Source organism: Rhamphochromis sp. 'chilingali' (assembly GCF_963969265.1).
Source record: "Rhamphochromis sp. 'chilingali' genome assembly, chromosome: 3".
NCBI classification, from domain to species: Eukaryota; Metazoa; Chordata; class Actinopteri; order Cichliformes; family Cichlidae; genus Rhamphochromis; species Rhamphochromis sp. 'chilingali'.
Genome location: NC_137931.1, coordinates 17,155,328 through 17,181,267, shown reverse-complemented (window position 1 = coordinate 17,181,267; position 25,940 = coordinate 17,155,328). Strand labels below are relative to the sequence as shown.

At 38.8% G+C, this 25,940-nt stretch overlaps 1 protein-coding gene across 2 annotated transcripts in view; it reads left to right on the top strand.

Annotated features, from left to right (window-relative positions):
- The window catches only part of ncam2 (neural cell adhesion molecule 2), a 462,302-nt gene that overhangs the window by 165,449 nt on the left and 270,913 nt on the right, over positions 1-25,940 (top strand). Inside the window, exon 1 of one of the 2 annotated variants that reach the window (XM_080878984.1) lies at positions 12,110-12,223. The exons of the other annotated variant lie outside the window; for it this stretch is intronic. The gene's annotated coding sequence lies outside the window, so the exon portion shown is untranslated. Of the gene's footprint in view, positions 1-12,109; positions 12,224-25,940 lie in introns of those variants that run through there. 2 annotated transcript variants of the gene reach the window in all.

The window sequence follows — 25,940 nt, the reverse complement described above, 5'->3', positions numbered from 1 at the left end:
GGTTCATTGCTGCACACAAATGACTCAGTGGATGAGAAGAAGGACACCTGGAGTGGCGGGTGGTCTGATCGATACTCAGCAGGCTTTGGAAATACAAGGGGTCAGAGTGCTGGGCGCTTGATTGGTGCAAAGCCCAAAATAACTTGCAGCCAGTCGTGGCATCCGTGACCCCGTCATTGACACGGCACTTGGCGAGATTGGAGGAACATCAACAAATGCAGACGCCATTATTGGATTTTCAGCTCCTCTGTCTTTTGAGTTCTATCCATTTTACTTTGTGGTTTTACGTTGACATCCTCTGCTCTGTTGGTATATTGTGCCTGTTTAAATTGCTGTGAAATTGTTGTCTGTTTTTGTGTCTCCTGCAGAGAGGAAAATACATACCTCTGTTATATCCTTTTGTAAAGCCACTGTGATGTACAGCATTTATATTGCAGCACTTCTCTGGGTAGACAGATGCTCATATGAATTTATACCATTCCAACAGCAAACTGCTGTCCATAGCATTGACCTGATTTTAAACTGCAGTCACCTTTTTGTGTACACTCTCCAGATGCATCTTGCCGTTCTTAAGAGAAAGTTAAATGTCAGTGCCATGCAGACAGAAGGACAAGTGGAAGGGAGGGGGAGAACCTGTAATCAAGACATGCTTCTCTGGAAAACTAGTTAGGAATTTAATGGATAATTATGTAAATGTGGTATTTAAAGCTGCTCCAATCAATATTTTCATGTAAACAGCAGTTTGTGGAATTGTATGATCATTGTATTGTTAGGGGATTGGATTCGTGACGATCATTAGGAATAACTGGCGATGTTTGGGGGATCTCTTACTTAACATGACTGTTCCTTGTGCTGTAAATAAATGAGTAATTATTTAGCAATGACTAGGTACACATTATTTGTTACTTTTAAAAAAAGAAAAAAAAAGTAAAATTACATTCAATACCTTACTTATTACGTGGGGAATGTAATTTGATACAATAGTTGTTACATCACTTGTGTACTATTCTCTAACACAACCTGAACACATAATTGCCAAGTAACAATATAAACCTTATACTACAGTCATACACACTGACAGAAATCTATCAAAACATGACGGTGACATTGCTTTAAAGTCTGCCTACTCATCAGTGCAGCTCAGAGTGTTGTTAAAGATGTACACCCATCTTTAACAACACTCAGCATGCTAACAGCAAGCTAATAGAGGAAGCAATCATGCTATAAATATAGAAGGTACTTAAAATGAACCAATGTTGCGTTCGCAGTATTATTAAGCTGATTCTGTCCTAGATGCAGTTTACAGTTTTGGTATTTTGTGCAGTATCTATAAAGGTCCATTTTCCTCACCATTTTTCTCACAGGAACTTAGATGAGCTGACTCTGAAAATTATTTTCCTACAAACTAGCTATTTCTCACAGGAGTACATCAAACCCCAAAAAGAGCAAACATGAGTTTGTATTGGACGCAATCGTATTGGAGTTTGTATAACTATGCTATATCGTTCTTTCACTTTCAAATCCTATGTTGTGGTTGCACAACAGAAAACAGAATTACTGGTTTGTGAAATAGTAAAGAAGACCACTGGCGATTTGCTGAGTATTTTTTATATTATTTGAAACATTTTGAGATATAAAACTGAATTCTGAGCTGAGAAAATTTAGAGAAATATCCAAGATTGTCTTTTTACTTTAGTATTTGCTGATAATTTGTTAGTTTCTAAATCTAGCAACCTTACATTTCTCTTTGCAGTGGCTGGTTTCTGACACTATGAATTTGATTTAATTTTCCAGATAATTGATCAAAATTAGACAAAGAAAGTTAGGAAAGCTGAAGCCTTTTCATGAAAACTCTGTACAGTGTGAAGATGGGAGATAGTTTTGGGCAAGACACTTTACCCTGCCGCCTACTGGTGTGGGCCAGAGGGGCCGATGGCGCGATATGGCAGCCTCGCTTCTGTCAGTCTGCCCCAGGGCAGCTGTGGCTACAACTGTAGCTTGCCTCCACCAGTGTGTGAATGTGAGAGTGAATGAATAGTGGCATTGTAAAGCGCTTTGGGTGCCTTGAAAAGCGCTATATAAATCCAATCCATTATAGTTAACAGCAAACCAAAAGCTTTATCAACAAGTATCTTTGAAAATATCAATGTATTCAGTTCAATATTGAAATGCAGCCCATAGACAGCTGAAATTTTTTATCCTTAACCATTAAGACATAAAATTGCTAAATAGCCCATCCTTGATGCAGATATCCTACCTTGGTGTTTATGAACTGGTCATGAGACAAACATCCTTAACAACCGACAACCTCCATCCATCCTACCATTCTTAACGCGTTAAATAAATCCCCTGTCCATCCCAGATGACAAGATAAATACCATCTACCATCCCACCTGACAGAGAAACCTGTCCACCCCAGGGGAGTGAGCACTCGCTTTCCTAAAAGAGAAGATAAGGATAAGTGATGGTTTGTGAACAGAAACGCTTAAAGATAGAGGGAAGCTTTTGAGAATACGCCTAGCAGCTCATGAGGCAATTTTTGTCCCCAGATGAAGGGCAGTTATTACAAGTGTTTATGATAGCCACCGATAAACCTGTGCTTAGCGGAGTTTGCTGGAGGATTATTTAACATTTATCTCAACGCAATTATTTTTTTTAATTCATCAGGACAAACACATCCTTCCTCCACTGATACTGGGCCAAAGCAGTAGGGAATAAAGAAATTTATCTTTGAAACTGAGATACCTTTAAAGTTTTATACATTGGAGTTTGATAGCAAAATGTATTGCCAACAATAAGCAAGGTGTTAGCTGAGTGAAATGATGGAGCAATATAATTGTAGACAATGGGGAAACACTTTTTTTTTTTTTCTTTAAAGAGAGGAGCCCTTTTCTCTACTTACTGTAGCTGTAATCAACCAAACCCCAGGATTGCAATTCTGCATGTGTGTTTGGTCCAACATTTTATCTCACAGTCCCTAATGACAGTTTAGGTATCCAGAGATCAGACCAATACACCTCAGCTTTCGATTATCAGCCAGTTTGTAATGGTCTAAACCCCTTTGGCTGCTCCTAGACATGATTATCCAGGACTGGGACCAGCACTAGGAGTACGCTAGCTTGTGACCCCCTGAAGCTTGGGTTTGTGGGTAATTACTAATAGTTAAGCAGTTAACATTAACATGCGCGCCAGCCAGGTTAACATTTATAATAACTGTTTGATATTTCAGTGTTGTTTAAATGGGAGGGTAACTGACCTTCTGTAATTCCTCTTAAAGTGTTGCTGAATGAATGTTAACTACTTTAGCTGCTATTGCAAGCTGCTGTGTTCCTGCCTGTCTGCAGATGTGCTGTATAAAGTTATGTGTCAAGTGTAGTAGGCCAAGACATGACTGCTGATATGAATCCTGTTGAAAATGAGTATCTAATCTGTCTAATAGTCATTTTTAACATTGATCAGTATCTGAGAATCGATACTAATCAACTTTAACAACCCTAGTCCCATGCTTGTTTTAAATAAAAACCCATCCCCTGTCCCCACACTGCCTCTAAAAGTACCCAATCAATATGTTTTGTTCAGGATTCATATTTGTGGTTTAAAAAAAAAAGTCAAGAATGATTGAAAAAGCATTGCCTTTTCAGGACTCATCTCTACAAGGCAGACAATGATTTGAGATATCGAATGTGGGATCAGTATTGGTTTTTTTTGTTTTGTTATGTTTTCTTTGTTTGTTTTAATGACCATTTGCCTGCATGTTAGACAAAAATACAACTCACACCCCCTCGGTGAGAGAAAAATGTCGTTTTCAAATTGGGATCAAACATTCGCACAACACCTGTTCAAAATCTCCCCGAACTGTAATGAAGGGCAATTTAGTGTGTCGAATATGGGAGGAGTACCGCAACACACTGGCAGCAGATGTGAAAACAATGTTAGAATGACTCACGTGGGGGAGCTCTGTGTTAGCGTCAGAGAGGATTGGGTGAAAGGCTGGTCAGTTGTAACCATTTCGTGCTCGTGATTTGGTTTCCATTAGCTGCTAAAGTAGATGTGACGGTCATTGGCAGCGGTCGCCATAGAAGGCAAAGGAAGCCGATGGTTGGGGCACAATTTGGAGCTTGATGTGAGGCCATCGTTACGGTGCTGTATGTTTCCCTTTGTACAAACAATGGTGCCATTAGTTATGCTAGAATATTGACCTCTATCTGCGAGGACGCATGTGTCATTTAACACAATCTCCTGAGGGCGGTCTGCAACCAAATTACATTTACAACATATTTTATCTGTCTGTGCTTTTTAGATGCTTTACACTTTTCTTTTGTCAGAATCTCAGTGTGAAGTTATCACCCAAGAAATGACAACGTGGAAATCCTTTTCATAGTATTTATTCTCAGCAACCACAACATGTCATCTGGGTCATTAAGTTCCTGTCCTGACCGTCATTGGTTTCGTGAAGCTCATTAAGCCTGGATTCTTTCTAATGGCCAGCAGGGGCCGATTGCTTCTGTATCAAAAAGTTGTCAGACTCTATAGAAGTCAGTAAGAACATAAGTCTACTTCTAAGTATACAGTGAACATTTTCCTAATGTGTTTATGATCTTGGCCGCAAGTGACAAGTCTTATTTACTCTGAGATAATGCTCATTTGGTTAATTATGGTAACATTTAGTGTAAAAGAGGCAATAAAGCGGGGTATGGTTCAGGGATTTAAAAAGAAAAAGATTGTTATGACCAGAATACTTAAACAGCGGCTTCACAGTAGGATTCTTATACCAGTAGTTGATGTTCTTTTTATATAAAATCTGTTGTTTAAACCTATGAAAAATATTCCATATTTTTCTTTTCTTGCAAATTGAAATCTTCATGAATGTAAGCGCTCTGAGAGCCACAGATATCATTATACATATTTAGTATTTACAGTTAGCCACGCTGTTCTCAACCTACTTAATTTCTCTGGGGACAGGAGCCATTTGCCAACAATTATGCAGAACATTTGTTAGTTACACTTTAAGCTAAGTGAGGATTTTCAGCCTTTTTTGTTATATATCCAAAGATTGTACTTTAATATCTTGTTGTGTGTGAGTATATTGTCAGTATTGTCAGATTATCACTTGAGTGAGATGATCAGAATGTATTCTCTATAAAGAAGAAGAGGTTTGATTTGAGCTCTGCAGGTGTTTACTGTTGGCAGTGATATACGGCCTGCCCGGGCGCTATTTGACCTTGGTGTGTGGACATATTCCTTAGGCTGTATGAAATTTGGCACAGAAGAAGCAGTTTGGTAGGCAGGGATAGGCAAGCTGCCAGGATGTAACTTCTTTGCTATTCACAGTTCATGAAGGGGGAGGTGAGAGGACAGTTGGGAAGGGGAAATAAAGAAATTGGAAGGGAAATGGGGGGAACAGTTAAACAAGTGAAGACAGGAGGAAGAGGAATACAGAGCTCAGCATTACTGCCTGTGGCAGACAGGGCAGGGTAAGAGGGGAAAGGGGCAGTGTTCACTGACCTGTTTCTTATATTATCTTTGCCTTGCCTCCTGCCCACCTCCCTTCTCCTGCTTCCTCTCTTTGTGTTTGTCCCGCAGATCTTTTGTTTAATTGTCAGCAATTTGCTCCTGTTTACCTTCTGTCTTTAATTTTCCTCCATTTTATTTGCGCACCATTCCTGGGTTTGTTGGCTCGCCATCCTTCAACATGTCCCAATTTACTTTTTACTGTCTCTCTCGCTACGTCCTCCACCTGCTATTTGCTCCGTCTTCTGGTCCAGGCCTATATTATTACTGCAGAACAAAGCTTCTTCTGCACTCGGGGGGCCAGTTGTCCTTTACACGGTCTGTGGTACATTGCTTCCAGTGTCCTTTAACCTTCAAATACCTGTTAGCATTGCAGAGTTATTAGGTCTTCCAACTGGGACAAGAAAAATGACCTTATATTTAAAATTGTCTTCGAGTGGCGATATCATGTAAAGCTACTGAAAATCCCAAATTGCCAGATGAGACTTGGACTGAAAACAAGGAGAAGCTCCAGTCGTGTTGCCCTCTGCCTCTGCGTTGGATACCTTCCCCTTGGCTCTGCCTCACTCTATATTTCACAGATCTAATGTGATTTTTTTTTTTTTTGTAGTTTAAACAGTCAGGGACTATTTTTAATTCAAAAATAAAGAGGAGAAGCTGTGAAAGAGACTTATTAGCGAAGAATTGGTGGTGTTTTCTGAGACTGTATTTTCTTCCTTGCTTGGCACTCATCATTATGTTGAGACAAAAGTGTGTATCTGATCTGAATGTTGGCAATTTTTTTTAGTATACAATCTTTACTCACTGAGCTCGGCTAGATCACAGCAAGGCAGAGAGAACCTTTTGTTTGTTTGTTGTTGGTTTTTTTTGGGGGGGGGAGTTGTCTGAAGCAATGCAAGCCATTTTTCTTTTAAAATCACCCAAGGTCCAATGTAGAAACTTCCATCCCCATAACTTGGCACTGACCTGATGGAAGAAATACAGCATAGTAAAATACAGTAGTAAACGCTGTAAAACTACCAGGTGTTGCTTTAATTTGAGCCAGGAAGCTGGAAGAGAAAGCAGGCACGATTGGACGTTTTACACAGGGACCGATTTGGGGTAGCTGGTGCCAAATAAACAGAGACAGAAGGAGCAAGGAGCAAAATGAGGTGAGACAGCAACACTGATAGAAGATGCTTCGCATGTGTGTGTATGTCTGTGCCTGCAGCTCTCTCATTAAGGGCATCTCCCCTTCTAAACACCAACCTTGTGCAACGCTCGAACACGCATGCAGAGAGGTACTGCCCAAACCTAGATGGATGCTGTTTGGCTTATTCTGCCACAGTAGCTATCAGTGCCTTGCATCTCCCCTTTGCGCCTCTTTATTTCAAGTTACAGAGCGAGGAAACTAATTAATGGACTCTGTGTGTCCTCTTCAGAGGCCATTAGATTCACTGCTTATTACTATTCAAGCTGGCCCGTTCTATGAAATACAACTTCCATTATGGCTTTATGCTTCCGTGATAATCAAAATATGCTGTAATTATGAGTCTATGGTTTTGAAATATCTATAAACTTGCACAGTGGCAGTCGCAGGAGCCGCAGCATCTCAGTATGCACGTAGCGGCACGGGCAAGTCTCCTTTGCATGCTGATGTGCAGGATTGTAAGCCCCCCCACTCGCCCTCGCCTCACAGCCGCACAACATTGCCGTTTGTCAAAACAACACACAGAATCAGAGTGAAGGGACATGGAGTAGGTTGCAGTGGAGGATTTGAATTGCGGTGTGTGCATGGTTTTTTAAAGAGCTGCAGTGAGCCAGTACTATAAGATGGGGAAAAAAATAAAACAGCAAATGTCAATAAATCTATCACACTAAATGCCAGGTCTATGCTAAGGAAATGTCACTGGTTGTTTATAATAGGACTGCTTTTCAGGGCAGTCAGGCTGCAGCACGTGCCGCCTCCTTAGGAAACCAAAGAGCACATGGGTGAGGTGGTGATAGGCTAAAAGCTGGCAGTGATATGTGGAGATGACGTGAAGGAGAAAGAAATAACACATAACAGGTGCTTTGTTATGTATGAAATGGCCCAACCAGCCGATTCAGCCTTCACGCCTGTTTAGTTACTGTAGCTACACTTCATACTTAATTCTCACATGGCACATACACAGGTTACAATAATGTGAGTTGAACTGGCCATGTAAAATGAAAATTACTAATAAGTCAGATACAATAAAGAAAAGTTAATAGTGCAACTGAATTTAGGCCTACTTTTTCAATTCAATTCAGTTGTTTATAAAGCACAACAACAATAAAGTGCTTCATATTGTAACATAAAGACACCACAATAATACAGATAAACTGCTGGCAATCAGACGACCTGCCCACTGACCCCATATGAGCAAGTGCTTGTTGACAGTGGGAAGGAAAAACTTTTAACAGGAAGAAACTTCCAGCAGAACCAGGTTCAGGGAGGGGCAGATCTGCCACAACCTGTTGGGGTTGAGGGGTAGGAAAAAGGGCAAAAGAAGAGAGTGAGGAGATCTGAATGAAGGAGAAATTGTGCAGCAGTATCTGTGTAGGTCATGTTCAGTCATCCAGGTCATGGAGGTCTAAGGAGCTTGGAAAGAAAGCAGCTGGAGTACTTCAAGCTTCTTGAAGACATTTCAAGCACGATCGCATTAATCTACGGCAATTAGCCAGGAATGCTAACACATTATTTGATGTTAGTTTAGTTTTTACTTTTCATTTATTTCAACTCTTTTCTGTTCTTAATGACTTTAAGGGGCATTTTTTGATTGTTGCAGTTCATTTTAAATCAATCTAACCCTGATGTTGCATAGTGTCCCACAAACACAACAACCAGTTGATCCAAAGATAGTCAAGCAGAGCACAAATGAATAATTCGCGGCTTTTTGTGCCAATGACATAAGATTACTTTTAACTACATTGCCATATTATATTAGCAAGAAGTCATAAATAACTAGATGACAAATATTAGGGAAGTCTGTTTCAGTGGCGTGTCCAGCGGGGTGGCCTGGGGGGGCACAGGCCACCCCCCCAACCAGACTGGCCACCCCAGGTGCCACCCCGAAGCTAAAACAATAAAATTTAATGAAATATCAAATGTACGATTATGGTTTCACAGTGAAGCTCAGATATCCGAGGGTAAGTGAATGCAGCACCGGCTTCTGCATCATGTTAGCAAAGGTAGGAGAGCCAAGCATGAAAGACGGCACCGCAGAAAACATTTTTTCGGCGAAAGGTTAACAAGTTAACATAGCTGGACTAGCCATCGGACATTTGCACGGTGGGCTGATGACTTATTTATTTATTTTTTGTAACGGCATGAACAATGAGAGGTGGTGGATTGGCCAGATGCTGGCCGATGTGTAAAAATAACTCAGTTGTTTGGTGGTGGCTATGGCGGAGCTTCCACAGAGGCAACAGGTGGATGAGGGAAGGTGAGGCAGGAGGAGAGACCCGAGGTGGCCGCCGGTCCGAGTGTCAGGTGAACTGAACTTCAGGTAAGAAGTTATCACCTGCAGTCTATCTGGGTCAGATATAAACCAAGTTTAGGTGCAGTTTATTTTCGTTGTGCTGACTTTTTACAGTCAGTTACAATAACTCATACTGCCCGAGCTAGCATGAGGAGTTTCTATACAGCTGTTCGGTTGCTATGATGTTACTGATAGTGAACTTTATTTTATTCATAAGGTTAGTTAGTAGAGTTGCCAACAGCTCCTTAAAAAAATGGAATGGTCCCTCATTCAGAGAAAATATTAGGCATTTCGTATTGAGCTGAGAAGAGACGCAGTTTGTCCCGTACTTTAGCTAGAATGGAAAAAGACACAAAGCTGGAGTTATTCTGTCTTTACAGCTGCCTCTTCTCTTATCTCCCCTCTCTCTTCTATTGCTACTTCAATCATGAAACTGATCAATGATCAGCTGATCGTCTCTCTTGTTTGTTTATCGCCCACTTTGCCCCAGAAACAGGAAACCAGCGGATGTTTAAACAACAGCAGCGCGTTTAAGCTTGATCAGCTGTTGTTAGAATTTATTTAATATTAATTTCTAGTATCAGCCGATGTTTGCTGGAGCCACAGCTATAAAGCTGCTGGTCATGATGTCGGTTTGGATATGTGGTGAGAGGGAAACATGAAGATGAAACCAGGAGATGTCCTTACTGAATCATCAGAGCTGTGATGGAGAAACAGGTTTACCTTTTAGGTGACATGAATGAGTTGAAGGGAAGTTATGAACTGTTTCTGAGAGACAAATAACACCAGGATCCTTTTCTAAGTAGCTGACAGCTGGTAACTGTGCAGGGGTGGGTCTAGCAAAGTGTTGCCAGGGGGCCAGGTAGGGCATTAACAGGGAGAGGGGGGCACAAAGAAATACTTTTCTTTTTTATTCTCAATTCAAATATTTAGCTTTTATTAAATAATTATCTGAATCTTGCTAACAAAGTTTTTATCTGACGTAAAATGTATAGAAATCATACATATACCAAAAAGACAGTGTAAATCACTGTCACAACAGCGTTTGTTTTCATTCAAAGGCTTTATGGCTTTAATACCTGGTGGGCCGGTCTGTAGTCAAAATGCCCGATTTTTTTGTCCCAGTCCAGCCCTGCAGATTAATACTGGCAGTGTCACCATGCCAGCTGACTGTATTTCATCATCAGCCAGTGTTGTTCTTTATACACAGTGTTGGGGAGTAACGGAATACATGTACCGCCGTTACGTATTTAAAATACAAAATATGAGTAACTGTATTCCGTTACAGTTACCGTTTAAAAAGGTGGTATTTAGAATACAGTTACTTTGTTGAAATAAATGGATTACACTGCGGTACTTTCCTGTTTCATTTTGTCGCGGGTCAGGACTGTTTGGGTTTTGTTTGACAGCTACATTCTGTTGTTCCAGGCGGCAGCGTTACGGTTGCCATGGTTACAGGGCGATGCTCTCTCTCTCTCTGCGACTGTGTGTTTCCTGGGTGAGAGAGCGCCTTTTCGTTGTTGTTGTTGTGCTAAGCTAACAGGCAGAATGCTACAAGCATAGCTCTTAAGAATGTAGCATCATGGGCAGTGTAGTCCGTGTTGCAGGGAGAATGGACTGTCATACACGTTATGGGTCTGTGAGCGAGGAGGGAGAAAAAGGGGAGTGGAAAGGTACGAGTTGTCATCGAGGAAAAACGGGAGCTGGAAGCATGTAAATATAATAATAACCACTGCAGCCAAGAAGAGTGCCTGACGAGCCCAGTTGTAAGTAAGCTATTAAGACTCGACTGTACACCGTGTTCGTGTTTTCCTCCGAAAACAATAAGTTCCGTTGGAGCAGCCTTTCAACGCCTCTCTCTGTCTCTCGCAAGAAAAGTTGACCCACACAACAAAGTAAAGCTATTTTTCGGCTACTAGCCGACAGGGACCCCGCCGTATTAGTCAGAGGTCCCTTTACTACAGTTCGGAGTCGCGGACCTTCAGTAATAGTAATAAATCACACAGCAATAGTACATTCACATTGTTGTAAAAAGCATGATAATATATTAAGTAATCCAAAGTATTCAGAATACGTTACTGTCATTGAGTAACGTAACTGAATACGTTACAGAATACATTTTGGGGCATGTATTCTGTATTCTGTAATGGAATACATTTTAAAAGTAACCTTCCCAACACTGTTTATACATCCATATTACCAAAGTTTACCATAAGGCAGCATATAAAGTATTTACTTGCTTTCAGGTTTTATTCAAATGTTAGTCTTTTCATTTGTTTCCCCACTTTTTTCCTGTTTCAAAATCAAACACCAGTTTGTGAGAAGATTATCTTCTTCTTTTTTTAACAGGCATTGGTTTTGCATTGGCATTGGCTAATTTGCCAATTGTATGTTAAAAATGTTCGTATTTTAATATTCAAAAATGTTTTTGCCCAAAACATGTGCACTACATGTCAGTAAAAATACTATGCAAATATTGATGTCCTTGACTGCTGAATAAACACTGACTGATTGTATCTCTTGTACGTTATCAACGCAGTATCTAAAAACTTTGCACTGTAGAGGTTAAAATCTCATGCTAATAAGAGTTAAAAGCAAATTCGGTTATTAGGTTTACAGGGTTATTGAATTATGGTTAACGGTTGGTAGAATTGTTTTTAACATTATCTGCCAATTACATCTGCCACCCTTCTCCAAATCTGTGCCCCTACCTGGCCCCCCAACAAAAATTTTCTAGACACGCCACTGGTCTGTTTATGTTTTCTGTACTTGAAAGAAAAACAATATTGTCTGATATATCCGATTTTTAAGGCAACAAATATTGGGCTGTTGCAAAATCACTAAAAACTTTCATTGTGGCAACTTACTCTAATCTACTGTGTAAAGGTTGGCACTAACTGTTCATTGTTACTGGGAAAATGTTGTTTTTGTCCCTTAATTTGTCACCCTTCAGCAACACTTCTGCCGTCTTTCTCCACAGACTGCACAGTTGGATGTAGTTCATGTATAGAGTTGTCCATTTCACACTTCACACCCCCTCGTTTGCAACTAACAACTTCCTGTCCCCTGCAATTTTATCGGGTGTCACACTGCCCAGATCCCATTGCAACACAAGAGCTAACTGTTACCTCATTAGCTGCTATTAGCTCTGCTGTCTCTAAACAAAAATGGATAACACTTCCCACGGAAACGCGCCTCTCCCCTCCCCTCAGCTAGTGCTTCAGTCTGCGGTGAGTAGTTTCATGCTTTATCAAAAAGAAAAGCTTTAAGCCTAATCTTAAAAGTAGAGAGGGTGTCTGTCTCCCGAATCCAAACCGAAGAGGGCCTGAAAGCTGAAGGCTCTGCCTCATATTCTACTTTTCTAGGAACCACAAGTAAGCCCACAGTCTGAGGGCGAAAATCTCTAATGGGGTGATATGGTACTTTTGGGTCATTAAGATATGATGGGGCCTGATTATTCAAGACCTTGTATGTGAGGAGAAGGATTTTAAATTTGATTCTGGATTTAACAGGGAGCCAGAGAAAAGAAGCCAAGATAGGAGAATATGCTCTCTCTTTCCAGTTCCTGTCAGTACTCTTGCTGCAGCATTTTGGATCAACTGAAGGCTTTTCATGGAGTTTTAGGACATCCTGATAATAATGAATTACAGTAGTCCAGCCTGGTAGTAATAAATGCATGAACTAGTTTTTTCAGCATCATTCTGAGACAGGATATTTCTAATTTTAGAGATGTTGCTCAGATGGAAGAAATACACAATATCTACATATTTGTTTAATATGCACATTGAAGGACATCCTTGTTAACAACTACTCCAAGGTTCCTCACGGTGTTACTGGAGAACAGTGTAATGCCACCCAGAGTAAGTATCTGGTTAGTTATGGCATTTCTAAGAGTTTTTAAGGCTGAGTACAATAACCTCAGTTTTATCTGAATTTAGAAACAGAAAATTAGCTTCCATCCAGGTCTTTATGTCTTTTAGACATTCCTACAGTTTAACTGATTGGTCTGTCTTACCTGGCTTCATGGATAGATAAAGATGGTTGTCTTCTAATGACACTGCCTAAAGGAAAGCATGTAACATAATGTAAACAGAATTGGCCCTAGCACAGAACCCTGTGGAACATAATTACCCTCAGTGTGTAAAGATAATTTTCCATTTACATTAAAACAAATTGTAGTCTATTAGATAGATATGATTCAAACCACTGCAGCGCAGTACCTTTAATACCTATGGCAAGCTCTAATTCCTGTAATAAAAGTCATTGCGCTAAACAAGTGTGTGCACCTCCCTGCACTTGCGTCAGTGGCTTCTTTCACATGATGTAAACTGACATCCAGCAAGTAGCCACATTAATATTCAAAGGGTGGGAGTGTGTGTAGGCATGTGCAATTGAGGCTTTAGAGTGTGTGTGGCTATTACTAGGAATGAATCCTTCGCTGAGACTCTCATGACCTGCTTCGCCACTGTCTTTGATGTCTATTGCAGGTTGTCACGGCAGCCACAGCGATCGCTATGAAAGCAGATAAATGTTTACAGCAAATGCCAGGCCATATTAGTGCTGTGTTCATTCGTCTTTGTGTGTGTAAGAGGGGGAGACATAAGGATCATAGATACTACAACTCTAGGCTTGTACAGTGCATTAAAAGAAATCCCAAACCCTTCAGGAAATGAGGGCACTTAGAGCACTGAAGATGATACAGTGGAATATCAGGCCTTAAAGCTCCTGTGAAATTATAAAACATTCATGTGTAAGCATTGAGCCAGTAGCTACAACTGAGCTGGTGGGTAGCTTTATCATCTGCAAAGCTTCAGGGATTACACATAAATACTGTTGAACCATGTCAATACCACTGCATAGAGTTTTCTACGTGCTTAGGTGGATGAGCTGGATTGTAATGTAATGAAATATTTTTTTATGTTTAAAGGAAAGAACAGTGTGTTGTTCTTTTTTTTCTTTTTAACTTAGTCAAAGTCAGGTTAGTAATGTCTAGCCAGTCTCCTAGCACAGATTATCGATAAACAATGGCAAGGAAGGGGTGAGTTCCAAGTTTGCAAAAAGAAGTCAGTTTATTTTTTTTTAATACAACTCAACTCAAATTTATTTACAAAGCACATTTAAAAAAACAACTTAAGTTGACCCAAGTGCTGTACAGAGCGTAAATAAAGAAATGTAAGAAAGAAATAGATATTAGTAGGTGCTACATATATTCAGTTATGGCCAAAAACCATGGTGTTCATTTGTAAGTAAAGCTACATACACGCTGGGCAGCAATCCACAGTGAACATAGAAAACGAATCACATTCCATGAATTTAAGTGACTTTGGGCAAAATAGCCATGGGCGATAGGAAGTGGGCGGAGCAGAACATAACCCTTTCTTACTTCCAAGTGAGCGACTGAAGCAACTACAAATGACAGTGAAAAATACCATTGACTGACATATGATCGAGTAGCAAATACATTAGAAAGGTCACTTGGGCGACGGGAGCCTGGTCTTTAAGCAACCAGTCATCAGCTTCAGAGCTTCCAGTGTGTACACTGTCCTGTGTTTAGTAGAAAATTTTAGCAAAGGTTGCTATACTTTAGGGCATGGCTGCCTTTTGAGTTTTTTTAATTCCTACCCTTAACTCATGACATTTCATCATGAAAAAGCAGAACTGTAATGGTCGAAAAGCTCAACTCAAAGATGCCTTAAACCAAAGGATGACAATGCTCTTTGAAATTTTAGTGTCATGACAATGCAAACTTGATGGCAGTACCCAGGAAAAGTTTCTGCTTAGGTGTTCATTGGCTTTATTCACCTTTAATCAGTATGTTTAAGAGAAACATGACATATTTTTTTAAACAGTTAGCCACACTTGTTAGCCGCTCCCTTAAAGTGGCTATTCGCTAATTAGCTATCTTTTTAAAGTTTGTGCCAGCCAGGTTAACAGTTTTGATAACTGTTGAAATATGAACTTTACTGACCTCACAAAATCCTTCATAACACTGGGGTTTTAGTCTTTAATATGATTCACAAGGTTTCTGCATCATTGTTCATTGTATTCAGGTGCTCCCAAGTGAACAGGTTGTGGGACTGTCTGTCTGCAGTGGGGCTATGTGATGTTGTGTGCTAGTTGGAGGAGGTATCAATACTGTTGCAGATGATTTAATGCACTAGTAATTTTTTTGTCTGGATTAGTGTATTAGTATAGTTAGTATATTATTAGTATAGTATTTAGAAGTATTGTATCACAAGATACTGCTACTATCAGTTCTGGTGTCACTGTGACTAAGTCCATCTTTAATTCATAGCCTGAGATTCTCTCATATTTAGTGAAAAGACTGTTTTGCTAAATGTTTTTCACACAAATATGGCATCTTGCATAAGTTAGTCTTCACATGTGCTGGTAACGCTATATTGAAAAACAAAAAACAACAACAACCGGAAAACTAAAAACTAAGTAAAATCACCAGTTAGGATGTGATGACAGCAAAGGCTGTTAAAAATCAATTTTTTATTTTGGAAAAAAATAGATTTAAAAAAAAAGCGGTGGAGGCTGATGAGGTCAACCCAGCCAGACGTTCTCCAGCTGGCTTTCCATGGCTGCTTTTCACACTCAGCAATTAGCAGAAAGAGGCAGTGTGCTGACACCCTGTAGCGCATGTGAAGTGCCTGTAGTTCGTGGTAAACCATCTCCAGTCCAGTCAATTTTCAAGATAGAGCCCCTTTTTGTGAATTCCTACCCTGATTGTATCTGGAAGGACACAAGAGAGTCTGTATTTGATTTTGTTTTGGAAACAATAAGAAGCCGACTTAAAACGTCTCAGGGGTTCAGCATCCTTTGACACCAGGATCAGTGGACTGTGTAGTGCAGTGCGGGGGCCGGAGAGAAGAGCAGCACAGTAAAAGGATTAACATTAGAGCTAGTGGCTAAAGCACTGCCCACAGGTCAGATTAACTGAATGTAAAGCTTGTACCCCTTACGTCGCACTTTGAAGTGGGCCTTACATCCTCTGCTCTATCCTGTCAAGAAGTGGAGTCGGTGCTAAAACCAAAAAGCATCAACTCACATGTTTTTATATTTGGCATGTGGGTTTTTCACGGGCTGACGAGCAAAGCAGGCTCACGAAGCTGGGCTCGCACCAGTGAGTTTGGGTGATTGTTATCCATTTTTCTACCTGTGGTACTTAGTATCATATTATGATAATTGCAGTACACCTTTTTAAACACTATGAATAAGCATAGTGTACCTTTGCGGGCACTTCTGAACCTTCAGGCATGAAATTATGTTACTATAAGAGGCTTGCCCTTCTAACGTTGCCTTTAAAACCGAGCTTGAGTATTTCATTTTGTGTCTCCCTGTGTTCCCTCCGGGCTCTTACACTATGCTTCCTCTAATGGCTTGGTAAATACAGGTAGTTTCCAAATTTAATACTAATTTTCAAACTGGTTTATTGAGTGGAACAGCTTTTTGGGGAATAGTTTTTGCATTGTGTCTCCTGTTGTCAGCATGTGCAATAATAGAGATTGAAAGGTCATTGTTAAACAGGAACAGCTGCTCTGGTTCATTTGTATCATGTATCATGAGCTGCTGTTCATCAGATTGAGGGATAGTATGTGATGATTCAGTTTCACTCAGCACAATGATGACACCCTATCCTGATTGTCTTAAAAACTGAGAAAGGAAACTTGGAAATATCACTAATTTATGGTAAGTTTAAACATGGGTTTGTTCTGTATTTCAGCCACAACAACATTTTCACAACAAGGAAAAAGTACAGTGTGGTGAAAGTCCATATATAGTCATTTATGTTTCGTAGGTTTAAAATATGAATCAGAAATAAGGTCAAACCTGCTCTGTAGAAACAGTTAACTGAAAATATCAAGTGAACTTGGTTTAAATACATGTTGTAATTTTTCTCAACTTTTGACTTATTTTGTATTATTTTGAATCCGTTTATATTATTTAATTATGATTTTCGTGTGAGGTTAACAAAGACCCCACAAAAGTTCTGGTTGAGGTTACAATAAAACCTGTACCATCCTGGTTTTAGAGTAAGTCTTTCACACAGGAAGAAGTTAACGTGATTGATTCATGTTGCTATGCCTTTATTTAAGGAATGCTAATTCACTATGTGTATGTTAATACAGTATTGTTGAATTAAATCTTGAATATAATTTAGATACTGTGCTTCAAGTGCTTCAGAATATTAGTTAAAATGAACTTAAAAATCAAATCAACATCATAAATATTCAAAGAAAGTAGAGTAAAACTTCACAAACATTTTTAACTAATTGCTGTCAGGTTTGTATAATGTTGGCTTGTTACAATTCTGAAACTGAACTCCTATGATGTTCCATTTTCCATCAACTTAAATAGAAATATATCAGAATAATGGATTTTATTTTTATTGATGATGTAACCACGATCAAGTGATCAGGCCTGTGGTAAAACGATTGTTTTCATGTTTTCTGTTATACTTCCCCTTTAAATGAAAATTGCAGTACCAGCAAATACTGTGGCCCAACAATGGTGGCAGGAGCTGTGCTTCTGGATGTTAGACACTGAAAAATAAACTAGTGGCACTTGAATGATCCAAATACTGGATGTTAAACACTGGGATACAAAGGCAAAGAGCGCGCACATACTGAAAATGTAAAAGGTGTATGTGCATCCATAGACTCAAGTTTCACACAGTAAACAAGACCAGTTAAAATTTGTACATCCACCCAAGTTTCTAAAACAATCAATCTGGTCGGTACTAGACTCACATAATACTGTTATCTTTAGGGTTTCCTCCACAACAATTTAGTCTTTTGTAACTTTGAAATCCTTGTTTTGAAAACAACAACAACAAAATATTAGAATGACTACAGGGTGAATTTTTTTTCAACTCATGAATTTGAAAACCTTACTGAGATCAACAATTAGTAGTTGTTATTTTGCATACCAAATCTGAAACCCCTGCATATAATGGATTACGTACTTACGTGCACTTACGTTTGCGTACCTGTAAGAGCTCTAACATGATCTAACCAGATGCTCTTACGCAAACCTGAAACCAAATTTAAAGAGAAGAACTTTTACAGCAGTAGCACCAGCTATATGAAATAATCTACCTCTCCACACCCCTGCAGCTCAGACAGTATACATAATAAATTTAGATCTTGGCATTTGGCTTCAGTGTGGCATTTTCATAGACGACTGCATTTTATTGTCTGCTTTTATTGTATTAATTGTTTTTATTTATATTTATTTATTAATTTATTTTAATGTTGAGTATTGTATTCAATTATTCTGGATCTTTGTGTCACTTTTCTTGGAGCTGTATACTTTTCATGTACAGCACTCCGGTCATCGTTCCATTACTGTGTGGAAATGTGGGGATTCACTTTGAAGACAACAACTTCATCCCTTTTAAAAAAGGAACAATAGAGTCTACTAACAAGGCTGGTTACCACACTAAGCTACTTATAATTTCCAACATTATGATTTTTTTAAAATGTGAAAGAGATAATATAGTTTGAGATATTTGACTGTACAAAAAAAATCAATGAATCAATGAAATCTATTCCTGACATAAATATAAAAATGTGTAATTAGCTTTATGTTATTTAAACAGTGTGCTACAATGATTTTGTTGATATTAGGGTAGGTTAGCTTTAACAGTGTAGGCCAGGCTTATGTAAGCATTGCTTTGACTATAGGTTTAAGAAATTATTGTCTACTATTTTTTGACAATGGCACTGAATTTGCATGGCAGCAGAGTAGAAATTAGTGAGGCCAGAGGAAGCAACAAGAGAACAGGAGGTTGTACTCTTAATAGCCTGATTTATAATGTGCATAATTTGACAAATAGTCATCTCACAAGCGGATAATTGCAAAGTATTAAACATGAATGTGGCAGCGATATCTGTGCTCCATCTGGCCTAATGTGATTTCCAAAGTTTTAGAATTGAGACTAAAATTTTAACAGTTATCATGCTTGCAAATAAACGTTTTTAAATCCTGAAAGTGAAAGTAGTAAAATTACCCAAACTATTGTGGCTCACACAGTAGTAATCTTTTGTTCCTGTGTGCATAATAATTCCATCAGTTTTACTTCCAGTTCTGTTGTGATCCAGAGTAATTTGCTCCCTTGATAACAATGAAGCAGCTTTTGCTAAAGCATGATATTAACATATTGAAATGTTAACTTTAATAAAGCCCCAGCCCGTGAAGACAAGCCCACATTTAACTGATTTACTAGATTTATGTTGACGAGACAATCAGACATCGCTGCCCTTCCTTGAGACAGATGTAGCATGTAAAATAACTGTGATAGAAAAGATATAAATTCCTCCTGACTGCCGTCCGACCCCAAGGCCCGATTCTTCCCATCCCGATCCAGATGACACGGTGTAATAACATCTGTCCCTCAAGAATCCGTGTTCGGTGTCAGCCTGTACTCTGAGCTTATTGGAAAGTAATGTGAGATGAATTTGTCCCATGATTGCTGTCGTTTTGTGAACACCTCGGTGAAATAATGGTGATGAAAATGAAAAAGAGCCATGGCATGAGACCACAGTGGGATAATTTTGAGTTCTGTGTTATTTTGGAACCAAAAGTCTTCGGAAAGTTATAAAAGACGACCTTTCAGGACAATTCTCATCATGTGAAAGGAGTTAAAGCAAAACATGCTATAGGTTTATGAGAATGGTGTCAGAGTGATGTTTTAAGGTAAATCAGTGTGTGTGGAACATAAAAAAAAGCTCTGAATTTTAACAGGACATTTAATTTGAAGGGAAGATCGCATTGACACATTCCAGCGACAGTAAATTCAAAGTGGACTCAGACTGCTAATGTAATGTTTGTCTGAGCTGTCAGAACAGTCCAGTGAACTTTGTTTTACTATAGTGCTATGAGTTTTAGTGGAGAGAGCGAAGCCAGATATCCATGAAATTACCTGACTCATTGTTCCCACTGTCAGCTTTCCATTCGGTGACATTTAAGCAGCTTTACTGCTGCATTTACATCAAGTCAGTCCCTTCAGTTCACAGCAGCTCTGCAGATCCAAAATCAAAACATCCAAAAATAGTTTGCAATGTGGTTTGTACAGTTTTCCAACTAACAAATGGGTTTTCTTTCATTTATTGAATTTTCTTACATTTCTGTAAAAAATATGATGCGTCCCCAATGTTTAAAAAAACCCATATAAAACATTAACCCCAAATTGGCAAATCCATGTTCTTTTGCCCTAGTTAATCACAGGTTTTGCAGAATATATATATATATATATATATATATATATATATATATATATATATATATATATATATATATAACATTAGGGGTGCGACGATACACAAAATTCACGGTTCGGTTCGGTTCCATACTTTGGTGTCACGGTTCAATATTCTTTCGATACAAAAAAATGTTCATGCCTTTTTAATTTCTCATTTATTAAAATTATAAATATATATTTTAACTCAAAAGTACAGTTTTTAAATTTAATGTTGCTGAAACAACAAAGTAATAAAAAAATAAATCTATCTGATCGAGAAATTACTCATCTTTGGAAAAGAGAGTTTATTACAGAGAAATGGCTCTTTCCAACATAAAATCTATACTATACTCTTCTTCTGGGCTATATTCTCAGCAGCATATTAAACATATCAGGTCCCCATTGGTTAGATAGTTGGATTAACAAGAGGTCTTGGACCTAACAAACTGATCGGTGAATTGGTACTAAATGAGCACACAAAGAGGTTTTTACTACAAACCACATTTATCAGTTTACACTGCATTTTCAAACCAACACACGGCCGCATGGATTCTTCAGGGGTAATTTGGGATTCATTATCTTGTGCGAGAACTCTGAGCTCCAGCTTTGACACTTTGCATGCTTAAAACTCTTGACCTGCTGATGGCCTACTCAGCCTACAACAGTAGTGCGCTGGCTGAGATAGAGCTCAGAAGAAAAATAAGACAAATATTAAAAATTTAAAAAACACGAAGAATCACTGCGCATACGTATAATATTCAATATCGGCTCACCTCTTCTGATCATGATATATAAGTCATTGTTATATATACCATGTGTATCTATGTCTTCTGGACACACTAATCAATCTGCATTGATTTAACCATATACACTGCGTAGGTCACCAGGATTATTAACATTATGTAGTTTTAGGAAATATTTTTATAGCATTCAAATCCTTACAGTTAGAAATATTATATGTAGTAGATGTTTTGGCCATCTGACTGTGTACAATGATATATAACATGATAAATTAACTTACAGATCTATGATATGACATACAAGCAAAGTTAACAAGCACAGTCGGCTATTAAGAAAAATACACCACTCCACAGTTTAACAGTACTACCTCGTTGGACAGTGACTTAATCACTAATCATAATGTGTACTCTCCTGCTATTACTTTTGTCAGTCATCACTGCAGCATGTACTGTTACTGCAGGCACCAAGCGTGTATACAATGATGTCACTTTCAGTGTTGCAGTGTGTGGAAACTGGGTCGCTGTTTAACACAACTTCTGCACTCGATAGATTCTGTAACACTCACAAAGAAGTCAGTAACATATAAAAAACGTAGTTTGCTTACTAATGAAATCTCGTTCTGTTTTTTTCCCACCTTCTCTCTGTGGATCTCTGTGGGATACCTGCTCATCTTCTCATATATCTTCACATTCATATGGCCAATGGTGATGCTTCATTTCTGCTGCCATCATAAGGTAAGGCAAAGAACTGTACAACTATACTGCTGATTGATATTCAGTATTTTTAATCATTGGTGTGTGTGTGTGTGTGTGTGTGGGGGGGGGGGGGGGGGGGGGTTGACTTTGTACTCTGTGCTTTGCAACTTTTTGGAGTTGACACCTTTTGGTGTGTTAGTCATATAGAGTGTGTTGTTGTCTCCTCTTTACACTGTCAGGCCTTAAGTTTTCCCACTGATAAAAATATCAAACAAAAGCAGGAAAACAGAAAATAAGATGTGATGCAACTGAGATAAAAAGAATGTTACAAGAGTTTGTAAAAAAGGAAAAAGAAAAAAGAAACTGACCTCAAAGGAAATCAAGATGACAAGCCCAAACACTGAGGATGATTGCACTGACCTGGATTCCTGTTATTATTTTATTTTTATTAACCTTTATTTAACCAGGAAAAGTCCCATTGAGATTAAAAACCTCTTTTGCAAGGGAGTCCTGGCCAAGAGGCGACAACACGTTGAAATTACAAAGTTACATACATATTATAAATAACAATTACATTTTAAAAACATTTTTCTCTGGCTCTCTCAATCTGGACTTAAAAGCATTTAATGAAATAAGATCTGCTATCTTCCAGTCTTTTTGCATCATGTTCCATGTGAAAGGGGCAGCATAAGTAAAAGCCCTCTTTCCCAGTTCAGTTCTGGCAAATGGAACATTGAGCAATAAAAGATCGCTTGAACGCAGGCTGTAAGAAACAGTACTTCTCCGTGTGAGCAGATCGCAAATGTAGGTGGGCATTTGTCCAAGCAGGGCCTTATAAATAAAGATGCACCAGTGAGCAAACCTCCTGGAGGACAACGAAGGCCATCCCACTCGAGCGTACAGATCACAACAATGGGTCAAGGCCCTACAGTTTGTAATAAACCGTAAGGAGGCATGATAAACTGAGTCAATCTTATGAAGACACTGGGCGGAAGCATTCATGTACAGCAGATCACCATAATCTAAAACAGATAAAAATGTAGCATTTACAAGACGCTTTTTTGTCTCAAAAGAAAAGCAAAATTTGTTTCGAAAGAAAAATCCCAATTTTAGTTTGAGTTTTTTCACAAGATTGTCTATGTGAGGTTTAAAGGTCAGAGAATCATCAATTAAAAAGCCAAGATATTTATACGTATGCACCACTTCTATGAGGTTTCCCTCAAGAGTGGACACCAAGGGGACAGTTTGAGGAAATCTCTTCATGTTTGAAAACAACATTAGCTTTGTCTTTTCAGCATTGAGAACCAATTTCAGCTCCAGAAGTGTGTGCTGAACCACGTCAAAAGCTTTCTGCAACGATTCTATTGCCTTTTCAAAGTTTGAGCCAAAGGAATAAATAACTGTGTCATCAGCATAAAAATGCATACTAGCATTGGACACATTTTGTCCCAAATCATTTATATACATGATGAACAGCAGAGGTCCTAAAATTGAACCCTGTGGCACCCCAGTGTGAATATTCAAAAGTTCTGAGCACAGATTTTCACATTTAATGCATTGAGTCCTGTCACTCAAATAATTAGTAAACCAGGAGACAACATGTCTAGACAGCCCCAAAGAAAGAAGCCTATGCTTTAAAATGGCGTGATCCACAGTGTCGAAAGCTTTTGACAGGTCAATAAAGAGAGAAGCACAGTGCTGTTTTTTATCAAGAGCAACAAGTATGTCATTTATCACTTTTGTGGCAGCCGTGACAGCACTATGCTGTTTTCTGAACCCAGATTGTAGTTTTGAAAGAACTTCATTAGAGTACAAGAACTCTTTTAATTGCTCACTGACGAGAGACTCAAGGACTTTTGCCAAAACACACAAGTTTGATATTGGCCTGTAATTAGTCAAAATGGCCGGGTCGCCTCCTTTTAGTATTGGCGTAACAAAAGCAGACTTCTAAACAAGTGGAATTTCTTTATTTTGGATTGAAAGATTAAAAAGGATCGTAAGAGGTTGTGCAATGTAATCAGCTGCTATTTTCAGAAAATAGGGCTCTATTAAGTCTGGCCCTGGGGGTTTCCTGTGATCTAAGGCTTTAAGAGCTTTATGCACTTCCTGGACAGAAAAAGGAGAAAAATCAAAAAGCTCCCCAATATATGTTTGGGGTTCTGTGCAGGGAATCATGGGGGCTGCTCCAACAGAGTTAAATAAAAAACCAGTAGCTACAAAGTGCTTGTTAAAGCTGTTTAAGACCTCAGTTCTGTCATAAACTGGGACAGAATCTTTTAAAATGAATTTTGGAAGAGCCTGTGATATTTTATTTATAGATAAGGACTTAATTACTTTCCAAAATTTCTGAGGGTTATTGAGGTTTTCTGTAGTAACAGATAAATAATATTCTGACTTAGCCTTCTTGATAAGTGTCGTGCATTTGTTTCTTAATTTCCTGAAGTCTAACCAGTCAGTCAGGGAATCGTTTTTCCTAGCTTTTGCCCATGCCACGTTACGCTGATGGATGGACTCTGATAATTCCGATGAAAACCAAGGGTTCTCCCGTCCCTTGACCCTAAATTTTTTGGCAGGTGCATGCTTATTTAAAATCTTCATAAAAATTTCTTTAAAATAAGCCCAAGCCAGATGGATGTCTGGTATCAGACTCAAGTTTTCCCAATTTACCATAGACAAGTCATAATGAAACGCTTGCTCATTAAATATTTTAAAATTTCTTTTACAGATGATACGTGGTTTACATTTAGGGATTTTAGTGTTCCTACTGGTAGCAACTACACAATGATCACTTAAATCATTACAAAACACGCCTAGAGACAGAAACTTATGAGGGACATTTGTTAGAATTAGGTCAATCAAAGTAGATTTGTCAGGACTCTTTATATTTGGCCTTGTAGGTAGGTTGACCAACTGGCTAAGATTAACAGAGTCACAGAAGGATTTAAATTCATCAGAAGCTATATTCAGCCAGTCCCAGTTCAAGTCTCCGGCCAATAGAAGTTCGTTATATTTTAATTTGGACAGAAGATGCTTTAGAGATAATAAAGTTTCCTTTACAGCAGACGGAGGCCTATAGCACCCAACAACTGTTATAGAAAGAGACTTTACTATTTTAATATCCAAAGCCAAGAATTCCATTTGTTTAGGAATAGATACAGATAAAACAATGGATACTTCATATCTTGATTTAACATAAATTGCTACGCCTCCACCTTTCCTAGGCCTATCTGTGCGATAAAGATTGTATCCCGTTATGTTGATGTCATCATCTGTAATAGATTTGGACAACCAAGTTTCGGAGATAATCACAATATCCGCGTTTGTCGATTTCGCCCAAATTCTGACCAAGTCCATCTTGTGTAATAAGCTGCGTACATTTAGATGAACACATTTTAACCCTGGCTGAGATTTAAAATCGGCAGGGGTCTGGACACTTTTCAATTCAGGTCCAGGATTTGGTTGCACATCTCCGGATATAAGTAAAAGTAAAACAATCATCATTAACCTTCGTTTTATATTACATTTAAAAGCATTTTCGTACTTTGCAGATGTTAACGACAAATACTGCTTTTTCTTAAGTGAAAGTGAAAGATTATACAGAACAAGGGAACCTTGTAATTTGGGTAATACTTCATATCGATTTAAGCTAGCAACCAGAGCCAGATGAATCGTTGATACCTCAGTGCAAAAACTAACAAGGCTGAATTAGGCTAAATAGACATTTAGTAAATTATAGACTGTTCCGCTCCTGGCTCCATTGATAACCTGCCTGCTTAACACGCTAAGATCACAAATAAGGAAAAATCTCATGCTGTGTTTACAGCCTACAAAGTGTTGCAGCAAATGGCTTGGAGGTATAACATCTTTGCAAATGAGAACTCTTTGAAACGGCTAAACTGAATCTGAATGGGTGGGCAGACAGGAGCTGGAGTTCATCTGAAAGTCGCAAAAGCACTGGTCTTGCCTATACTGATATATACTCGCCGGGTATATAGCAGTATACTTTAGTTCGATTCTGCTCCGTTACAGTGTTTTTGCTTCAGATCAGATCATTAGCAGCATGGTACAGCAGTCTAAAGATTAAAGTTGGGTTGTTTTTTTTTGGTTCATAGCTTTTAGGGCTTCATGACAATAGCTCTGGCCGCTTCACAACTGGTGTGGCTTAATGCCTCTTTGCTGGAAGTTGTGTTGTTTTTGTGGGCATCCAATGATTTCTTGTTTTTTTTCCGTGTGTGTGTGTGTGTGTGTGTGTGTGTGTGTGTG